This window comes from Dipteris shenzhenensis, chromosome 21 (genome assembly GCF_047967505.1).
Source record: "Dipteris shenzhenensis isolate YYH24624 ecotype China chromosome 21, Dip_SZ_1.0, whole genome shotgun sequence".
In the NCBI taxonomy this organism is placed as follows: domain Eukaryota; kingdom Viridiplantae; phylum Streptophyta; class Polypodiopsida; order Gleicheniales; family Dipteridaceae; genus Dipteris; species Dipteris shenzhenensis.
Window position 1 is genome coordinate 49,339,764 of NC_141616.1, and position 11,040 is coordinate 49,350,803.

An 11,040-nucleotide genomic window follows, 5' to 3' on the forward strand; every position below is an offset into this window, starting at 1 on the left:
GCAAACCAAATGGAATGACTTTACAAGCATATGCACCCCATGCTATGCTAAATGCTATCTTTTTACTCATCCTCAGATGCTAAACAAATTTGATTATAACTGCACTGTAGCCATCCATAAACAACTACATTTCATGTCCTGCAACTTGGTCATGGATCCCATTGGTAAAGGAATTGGAAAAGGATCTGGCACTATTTGAGCATTAAGCTTCCTATAATCTACACAAACTCGGAGTTTGCTATTCTTCTTGGGCAGCACCACGATCGAGAATAGCCAATTGCTCCGAACAATTGTGTATATGAATCTTGCTCAGATGAATTTTTCAATCTCAGCTTTAATGTGCTTGGCATAGTTTCAATTCATTTTGTATCTTTGTGATGTGCTGGCTTGGCATTTGAAATCAATGGAATACTATGCTGGTAGCCTTTTGGAGGGACTCCCTGCAAATTGATGTATCTCCATGCTAGCAAACTTTTGGAGACACGGATCATCAAGTACGTTCTCAAAGGCCACAAATCATCTTTAGAAGCTCGGATATATCTTTTATAATAATAAGCCAAACCAATCAACTTGTCATAGCTTGGTGCTTGCCACCATGAATTGTCGCTCTCAATGATAGTGCACTCATTCCTATGAGCTACTATTGCTCTATCCACTCAATTCCCCACTTATTCTTACAACACATCTCCAGCAAGATCACCAAATGTTGGTGGTCTTTCCCCCTCACCCTTTATTTTGACCTGTGTACTCAATGCTCGATGTGTTCAATGCTCCATGCAACAACGTTCTTGGTGTAGAAAATGTCCTTGCTACCCTAAAGTATGCTTGGCATGTAGTGAACTACTCAATGCTTGGATGCAGGGGATCAAATGAAGTTCTATCACGGGGCTATGCAAGCATGGTCGGAACATATTAAGACGAGTGATTGAGCGAGCATAAGCTAAAACCAATATTGCAAGGAGACCAAGTAATAAGCCAGTATGAAACCAAGTACTTGTATATAAAGAAAAGGGCTCAGCCGATTACAAATAGTCATAGTTGCAAGGGTGCTTATGTAACAATTTCGTGTGGTGAATCTTAGATACGCCTCACTTTGAGGCACAACTATCATTCAAAACGACACGGCTCAACCAAGTCTAGGACTACTCAACTTAGCACTAGACACTCAGTGGACCCCATTCTACTTAAATAACCCTATGACTCTAGACTAGTCAGTTCTATGAACGTCTTCTGTACTTGGCCTAGGGACTTCTCAAAATTGTTGATTTTGATTGGCATGTCCTCGCTGCTCAAGTTCATGTCGCTTGGGCCATTGATGGGTGGCACCCTGGTAACATGTGCTTGGTCAATCAAAACTTAGGTTGGCCATGTTGACTAAGGGCCAATAGCATCTTAACCAACTTTGTCTATAGTACAAAGTATTTGGAAGGTATGTCTTCCTTATCATAACTAACCTTCTTTTTGCTCCTTAGATTGAGTTGAGATTAGTACTAGGTGGGCCAGAAGCTGCTTAACTACCACACGCTCATCTAACTCTTCCTATCTAGTTGTTCCAACCACATTAATTCCTGAACGGGTGACTACCCCCACTAAAGGAATATTTATATACATTATCTTTTGGCCATTTTGATTCAATTACATGAATTGCCTTCAAATTAGAAGCCCTGACTTGTGCATTTTCCTTTGGGGACAATCTTCTGTGACGACTTCGTCCGTGACATTCTCCATACAGTTGTATGTACTCTATTAGATTCTTAGCATTAGGACATGTCTTGCTCGTATGATTAAGTGTTGTCTCTGTGCCAACATGGACTTAGGTAGCACAGAATGTGTGTGTAGAGTAGCGACAAAGCTCCGCTTGTACTTTCATAATGCTAGAAATACTCTCTCTTAGGAATCCTCAACATGCAAGTTCTACTTGCAACTCCTACATGCAAGTCCTACATGTGATTCCTACATGCATGTTCTACATGCGAGTTCTACAAGCAACATGCAACTCCTACATGCAACTTCTATATGCAAGTTCTACATGTAGAGAGAGAATATCTTACAATTCCTACATGCAGAGAGAGAAGCTCTTCAACTTGTATAAATACCCCATAATGGAATGAATTCCACACTCTTTGGAGCATTGTCTCGAGTTCTACTTTTGTATTCCAAGCAATTGTCTCCAAGTGTCCATGCTTTCTTGCACTCCATGTCCAAAAGCATGCCCTAACCTTGCAAATCCTCTTCCCCTCTCCTCCAACCTTGCAACCCATCCTCTCCATCTCCTCCCCCCTCCTCCTCCTCTCCCCTTTTCCTCCTCCCTTCTCCTCCTCCCTCCTCCTCCCTTCTCCTCTCTCTCCTTCCCCCCCATGCTCTTACACCTTCTTCTTCTCCCACTCCTATGCTCCCCCTAAACCCTTAGTCCCTCAACCCTTGACCTCCATGATCTATGAGGGAGATGAGTTCTCCACCATGTACTCTACCCTAAACCTTGGATCCTCCTTCTAACCCTTAAATGCCTTCTGAACCCTGGAACCTCTTCTAAACTCTCGAACCTCTCTCTGAATCTTGGAACCTCTTTCTAAACCCTGAACCTCCCTCTAACCCTTAAACTCCTTCTAAGCCCTTTAACCCCCAATGAAGGCGAAAGCCTTCATTACCCCAACCATGATGATGCACGTTCCTTTCATACATGCATGCACTAGGTTTGCTTACCACACTTAAGCCTATGTCTCTCACTGGAATATGACCTAAGCCTATGTCTCTCACTAGAATACGACCAAAGGTCCTAAGCTACACTTATACTACAAATGACAACACCAATATATCTATAGGTGACAAAAAGCCTCAGAACCCTACATACTGAGAATACCCTACTCTTCCTACGGAAGTTGTGGGAAAGAGCCAACATTTGGCGCCGCTGTCGCGGTGAGACTAGCATCTCAAGTAACGAGTAAACATACGCAAGTATATGTAAAAAACAAGCTACTACGAACTTTCATGAACATAATAGCTCCCTCAAAATCTAAGCCACCTCCTCCTGAATGATCCCCTGATGGACTTGAAGGAGTATGCACAGCAAAAGAACCCTACTTGGGAGTACTTTGCCAGTGGAAAAGTTACCCCATAATTCCCAACGTAAGAAGTTTTGAAAGTATAAGCCACATGTGCGGATGAAGCTCAATCAAGAGACTTCAAAAAAAGAAAGTCCCCAAGAGCTTAAAAAATTGGTTAATGATACTATGCCAACCAGTACTCATAGCACATGTCAGGCTAGTTCAACACTATCAGAGGCTGATCTTCAAGAAGTGCCAAAGTACTTTAAGAACTACACAAGTGGTAGTGTCCCCATAGCAATGCCAAGACCACTAAGAGAATCTAAAGTTCAAGAAACCGATAACATTGGAGAAACTCCAATCTATGAGGGACTGGCAAAAACTTGAACAATAAAGCTTGCCCTTGAAGGGGAGGAAGAAAAATTGGTTTTCATGGGAAACAGCTTACATAGGAAGATGAAACCAAGCTCAAAGCACTCCTAATGGAATACCAAGACTGCCTAGCATGGTCATACAAGGAAATGAAAGAAATTTCACCAGAAGTGGTAGTACACATGATACCTATAAGGAAAGGTGCTCACCCTAAGGTATGTGGACCTTATCAAACAAATCCAAAGTATGGTACCATGGTTTATGATGAACTGGAAAAACTCTTAGATGTAGGATTCATCTATGAGATAGAACACACTGATTGGGTTTCACCCATCATCATCGTGCCTAAACGCAACAAGAAGCTAAGAATATGCGTGAACTTAAAGAATGTGAATGCAGTCACAATCAAGGATAACTATCCCCTACCCTTAACAGAAATAGTGTTGGAAAAGGTGGCAGGTTCCGAGAAATATATAGCTTCTTGGATGGTTTCAATGGCTATAACCAAGTGCAAATTGCTCCTACAGAACAATCAAAAACAACATTTGCTACAGAATGGGGTATATTTTCCTATAGAGTCATGCCATTTGGCCTTTGTAATGCCCCAGCCACATTCCAACGAGTCATGTTCATAGCTTTCAAGTCATTTCTGAATAAGTTTTTACAGGGGTTCTTGGATGATTTGTGCATCCACTCGAACAAAAAAGACCACTTCAAATGCCTTGAAGCAGTTCTAATCAAATGCAGGGAGTATGTCATCTCCCTAAATCCAACAAAATGCCAGTTCATGGTCACCCACGGAGTTGTTTTGGGACACATTGTTTCTCAACATGGGATTACAAACTGACATGAATAAAATCAAAATCATCATGGAATTGCCTCCTCCTACAAATTCCAAAGGTGTACAGGTCGTTATGGGACATGCCGGCTATTATAGAAGATTTATCTTGCGATATACCATGATAGCCAGACCACTTTACAAATTATTAGTGGAATTCTTATGGACAGAAGAGTGCGACCAAGCCTTTGAGCTTTTAAAGTGGTGCCTAATCATCACAGCACCCATCCTTATATCTCCCAATTGGGATATTGATTTTCATGTTCATATTGTGATGGATCCAAGTATGCAATTGGGAGTGTGCTTTGTCAACCTGGTGGTGAACATAAGAAAGACTACCCATTCTACTTTGCCAGTCAACAACTCAATGATGCGGAGATCAACTATACCAGCACAAAAAGAGAAGCCCTAGCAATGGTGTATAGTGTTAAGAAATTTCAGCACTATCTATTGGCAAATGATTTTGTCTTCTACACCGACCATCAAGCATTGCTTTATCTTGTGAACCATCCGTGTATAATAGGAAGAATGACCAAATGGCTCCTCTTGCTTCAAGAATTCAACTTCAAAATAGTGGTCCGCAAAGGTGCCCAATGCTACATTGACGATCACATGTCTCATGTCAGGAGAAGAAGCCACTAGAGTAGAAGATGACTTGCTAGATTTGCCACACTATTTTAGATAGATGCTGTTCCAGATTTGTGTGCAGATATCATTGGGTACTTAATGGTAGGAAGACAACCCCCTAAAATGAAAGCAAAGGATGCCAGAAAACTAATTTTAAAAGCTGCACCCTATCAACTCATTGCCGAACAACTATACAAGATGGGCAAGGACAAGGTTTTAATAAGATGTGTAATGCCTCATGAGATCATGCCAATCCTGAGTGAAGTCCATGAAGGCATGGTAGGAGGACACTTCCAAGGGGAAGCCACAACAAGAAAAGTCCTCATCACAGGCTACTAGTGGCCAACACTTTGGGCAGGTGCCTATGAATATGTTAAAGGCTGTGATGTATGCCAACAAACTACTAAACCACAACACAAGGACTTCAATCCCCTAACAACATTTGTTGCACAAAAACCATTTGAAAAATGGGGGATTAACTATGTGGGTCCAACAGCAACAAAGGGAACATAGGCACACTACATCTTTGTGGCCACCGATTACTTTACCAAATAGGCTGAAGCTAAAGCAGTCAGAAAGGCAGATGCCAAAAGCACAACAAGATTCTTATATGAGAATGTGATCACCTGTTTCAGATGCCCCATTAAAATTGTGTCGGATAGAGGCATGCATTTTGTTAATGATGTAATCCAAGAATTCTTGTCTGGCTTTATAGAAAAAGAGCACCCTATTGCCCCCAAGGGAATGGATAGGCTGAATCCACCAACAAAATATTATGCATTATCCTCACCAAGGTAGTAGAACCACAACATTCTGATTGGGTAGAGAAACTAAATGCAGCCTTATGGGCATACTGAACCACACTCAAGGTCAGTACAGGGAATACACCTTTTCAATTGGTGTATGGCCTTGAAGCTATGGTCCCACTAGAATTTTGTAATACCAAGCCTATGCATAGCAGTACAGGAATGCATGGGAGATGATGCATCCCTGAAAGAAAGACTCTATCAATTGGAGAAGCATACAGAGACTAGATTAGTCGCCTACCATGCCATGACAATAGAAAAATGTAGAAGAAAGGCATGGTTTGATAGAAATCTTAAAGTCAAAGACATCAAGAAAGGTGACCTAGTCTTGTTATACAATGCCAAAGTAACAAGGGAAAACTCAAGTATCTAGGTCAAGGACCCTATCGAATAAGAAAAATTAATCCCATTGGAGCTGTGCTACTAGAAACATTGGATGGAGTCCAATACAACACAACCATAAACGAGAGCTGAGTAATGAAGCGCTACTACTTCAACATGTATACCAAATATTGGTTGCTTTGTTTTGAACATATGAAATCTAAAAGAAAAAAGGGTTGGCATTGAACCATGATCTGGCTCTTCCCCCATCCCTGTCATCTAGAATAACCAAGATGGTCTTGTGGTTCGAGAATGGGAGAGACGACAGAGCACTATTTTTACAAGATAGGGCTTCATCTAACATTGATCTTGATATATAGGATCTATTTATTATGGCTTCTTTATGGTTGTGGCCTATTTGATTATTGAACCAACTAAATGAAGTGTCTCCCAAGACATCCAATAATTCAAAAGACTCTTGAAGTGAATTCCACGCAGTCAACTCGTTGCCCCTATTAACATTGCCAATTGAAATCCCTAGTAAAATTGTATTTACTTGCGCCATTTTATTGTTCCATAGTAAGGTTCTTTCTCAAGCTGAGTTAGGAGCGTAAATAAGAAAATTTTGACAAGGAAATTTACCATGGTTAAAATCAATTACAATCCCATTACTTCTAAAAAGAGGTTGGATCCTACCAATAGCCTATCTCAAATGATCACCAACTCCCAAAGCATCACCTCCTCTACCTTCATCATGGTTTGTTATGTACCAATTTTGTTTTTTGTCTATTTGTTTTAGCTGCCATTTGAGCTTTTCCCCACCCATTTTGATCTCCTAAAGGGACAAAAAATTAGGTCTAATACCACTACTTCTTAGCCACATCCTAAAGATAAGTGGTTTAAAATCATTCATCAAACCTTGGAATTTACACTAAGGAAAGAAAACTTCTCTTGCATGGAGTTTTGCATTTTTGGGAGATATTCTTATTCCTCTAGCTTTGATTCACCTGACTTTTTAAAAGCCCCTATCTAGGTAGAGTTTCCATATCTTGCTCTCTCATTTTGCCCCAGATTGAATCCCTATGTGCCCCGCTTGGCCAATTTCTGGGTTTAGAAACTGAAAGGTTTGTTAGTTCAAGGGACAAGGTGTGTGTCTTTATAGACCTAGCTATTGACCCCCAAAATGCCATTTGAGTCTTTGATGGAGACAGATGCAAACTATCCAGAAAGTCTTTTTCAAAACATCCCAAATTCTTGTTTTCTGTGTAGACTTGGGGGACAGTTAATTAAAGATTGCCCAGCTAGAGCCAGTCGGAGAAAAGAAAAGGAGAACATTAAGGAGCCTCCTCACGGACATCAACTAGAGTGGAAAGGAAGAGAAAGGCAAAACACAGAAGGAAAAATAGGCTATCCTCATAGCTATAGAGAAGGAGAAAAGCACCTCAGACTAAGGGAAAAAAGATGGTCATTGTAGTCACTGATGAGATAATGAATGATAGCTTGGGAGAGGAGGAGGAATTTGCCAACACCTAGGATTTTGAGAGACAATTGGCCCAAATTGAGCATGCTTCCATGGAGAGGGACGAGTCGCCCTTTATGGTTATTAAGGGAAAGAAGACAATTCAGGCAGAAAGGAAGAATCAATGAGCTAGCCCCTTTGTCAACAATCCAAAAGACACTGGTTTGATAGAGAGGGAGCAAAGAAGGATGTTGCCATCTCCCCTCAGCACAGCCCAGTTAACTTCAAGAAGAAAAGGAAGGATCCCATAGTTGAATGGAGAGAACCTAATTTATGATCGTCCAATTACCATTTTGGACTACTTCATTGGGCATTTCTGAAGTTTTGAAGAGAAAGACCCTATATCCATGATGCAAGAAATGGATGCTCATGACATTCAACCCCTTCCTCATCTAGAAATTGTGAACACACCCTTCCACAAAGACTGCCGGGGATGTGGACCGTGGATATAGCCTATGACCGCACAAGAGCAAAGCCATTTTGTCATTTTGTTTAGCATATTGTTGTGAACTTTTATTGTAGGAATCTTACCTTTGCTAAACTTTCCATCTTGTCAAACACTTGTTTCATTCTTTTTTTAGCATTCTGGTTCCTTTGGAGGCTTCTGTGTCTTCTTGATTTAAGCTTTAGAATATCTTCTTTGCTCGGGGGGTGAGCATTTCCCAAGCTATGGCTTTGGGAGAGGGGTTTTAAAAAGACCTTTGCTTCCTCGTTGGAAAGCACCAGCATAGGACCCTCTCGCTGGTACTTCTAGCATGGGCTTCCCTTTTTGGGCATTTTGGTGCATGACGGGGCTCCATTGGGCAAGCAACTCTGACTAGGTGACGCAAAAGTATGGACCTTCATTGCACTTTATATTCTACTCTCACCTTGACCAATATTAATAAATTTTTTAGATCCGGCTCTGAACTCTGTCGGTAGTATTTTGAGAGCATCAGCCTGCTTCTTTGATAGAGTTGGCTGAATGAAAGAGAGTTGCTAGTGCATCTAATTGAGTGTTGTGAGGGGTTGATCATCACATAGCCAATGGTTGGAGGCTCTGTTGCATACTTTCCGTAAGAGGCAATAAGTCTGTAAATAGGGATGGCATAACAGTCAATGCATATTGTTCCAAGAGGCTTTTGTAGTATTCCTAAACTAGGCCTTAAAGGAATTGGGCATTCGGGGAAAACCAGTGAAATCAAATAATCTTTATCTTTCTTTGCTAGCATCTTCCCGATGTTGCTATCATCATCTTTCTTCTTTGTCTTGCTCTTTAAGTCTTCACTCTTCTCTAGAGTAACAGCTTGGTCTAGCAATTCTTCATAAGTCTTAGTTGGATTGACTATCTCTAGCTTGTACAAGTCTACCTTTCCGTGTCGTCAAAAGTTTCTGGACCCAAGCAGCCCCTCGCATATGGGCTAAACAAGTGGAGTTTATTCACGTCAAAAGATGAGCTTCTGGTGCAATAAAGGGAGGAGTAGAAGTAAAAAAGAGTAGTGCTATCAAGTATTTATACAAGGGTAAGAAGAAAAAGGATAACAAGGGTATGTAGTTATATTCTGAGACTTGTATGTGCTTAATTTCAATTGTAGTCCTGAGTGTAAAATAACTTTGTTAGGGGGAGGGAGAGGAGAGAGGGGAGGGTGGGAGAAGGAGAGGGAGAACAGTGAGGGGAGGGCATCCTTGCTCACCACGGAGGGGGAGAGAGAGGGGGGGAGAGAGAGAGGGGGAGAGGAGAGAGAGAAAAAAGAGGAGAGGGAAGGAGATAGAGGAGGGTGACAACGGTGCAACCATGGCTACCAAAGATAGTCATTACTCCTCTTACTAAAACTAGTGATAGACTTTTAGTGACAAAAAGAGATCTATTGCAGATTCCATATTGTAAGAACCATGATGCCCCAATAAAGTAGATTCTCTAGAGTAGTAGAAGTAGATAATATCTTTATAGCAAGCAGCCTAGGGAGATGTTTGGGTTTTCTCACACCTCCTTGAGCCACGTGTCATGAATGTAAGCCCTTCATTTGGTTTAATGTAAAAGCTAAGCTTTTGACTAAAGCACTAGAAGCATATAGATGCTTTTCACAATAAAAAGACTATATAAATGTTTCAAACCTATTCGATTTGAAGAGATGGTCTACTTGATTTGCAAGTTTGGGCTTATTGGCATGTGAAGCTTTGGAGAGCCTCGCATTGACCTTATGCTCTACTCTCACAAGCCTAAAAGCTCAACTTACTACAGTGATCAAACTCCCATTCTCTCAAGATTGGAGAGGCACGTAAGAGAGCTTGCAATTCACCCCCTTTTCCGTGCACCATCTCGGGTAGGCCACATGAATGAAATTAATCTTGTTTTCTTCTTTATATTTCAAGGTAGGCAAGTTCTTTGTGATTGGATATGGGCATGCGATCTCCTCCTTTTTTTTGTTCTTTTTATTTCAAGGTAGGCCACTTAACATCATTCAACTTGCTTTTATGGCGTAAGAAGACAAAATTTTATGAAAAGGTAAGTTTAGGTTGTGGAAAAGGTTCATGTAGGATGATTTCCTAATGACTTGTTCTTTCATATATTAATTGGGAAATAATGGTTATGCCTCGAGAGATGGGTCTTGAATGAAAGAGAAATGGTTTTTAAACATTGGAGGTAACAAACCATCTTAAAAGAGATAGTACAAGATGTCAGGAGAACAATCAAGTATTTTGGAAGGAAGAACGATTCATACCGTCAGATAGCTTCAATTATAGAACAATTTCTCTGCTATCGCCTACCTCATAAGGGGGCTGAAACTTCCTTTTTGTAATCCAATTATTCCATGTAACTTCACTTCTCTCCTCTCATTTTTGTGAAAAAGTGCATCCGTATTCCATTACTACATCTACCTATTCTTAGTTCTAAAGACCCTTAAATATCAACAAATTAATCCAAACATCTAACTTCATGGAAGGAGAAACTTAATTGAAAAAGCCTTTATTTTAGAATGGATAAATTCAATTGATGAAGGACTTTAAGGAAGACATACTTTATTCACTAATAGAAAACACATGACATGTTGTGAAAGAAGTATAGTACGTGCCTATTTCCACTACGAGTTGAAAAGGAATCACTAAGGCATTCAATGAAAGTGTGCATTTGATTGGTAGTCCAACTATGTTAAGGCGTGTTGAAGATGCTTGAAAACTTAAGCCCAAGGAAATAGCTACTTCAAGGACCTTTTCTGAAGGGATACAAATTGAAATATAGAAAATAAGGATTTAACTTAGTCATGGACAACATGAATGCTATCAGGACACAAAAAATACATATCTTTTATTTGGTATTGTTATGGCTTTTATGTATACTTAATAAGAGTGTGAGGATCAAGCAGTAGCCTGGTAGCTATCACTTTACTTTCATTTTCTAATATTTTGTAAGGGATTGAGAGGATGAGGAGAATGGATCATTGTAAATACCATGTGTATAAATTACACCATGGTATAGGGTAAGAGTTATTTGTGAATGAAATATTATAAGGGTTTTGTAAAATAGGGAGAGTG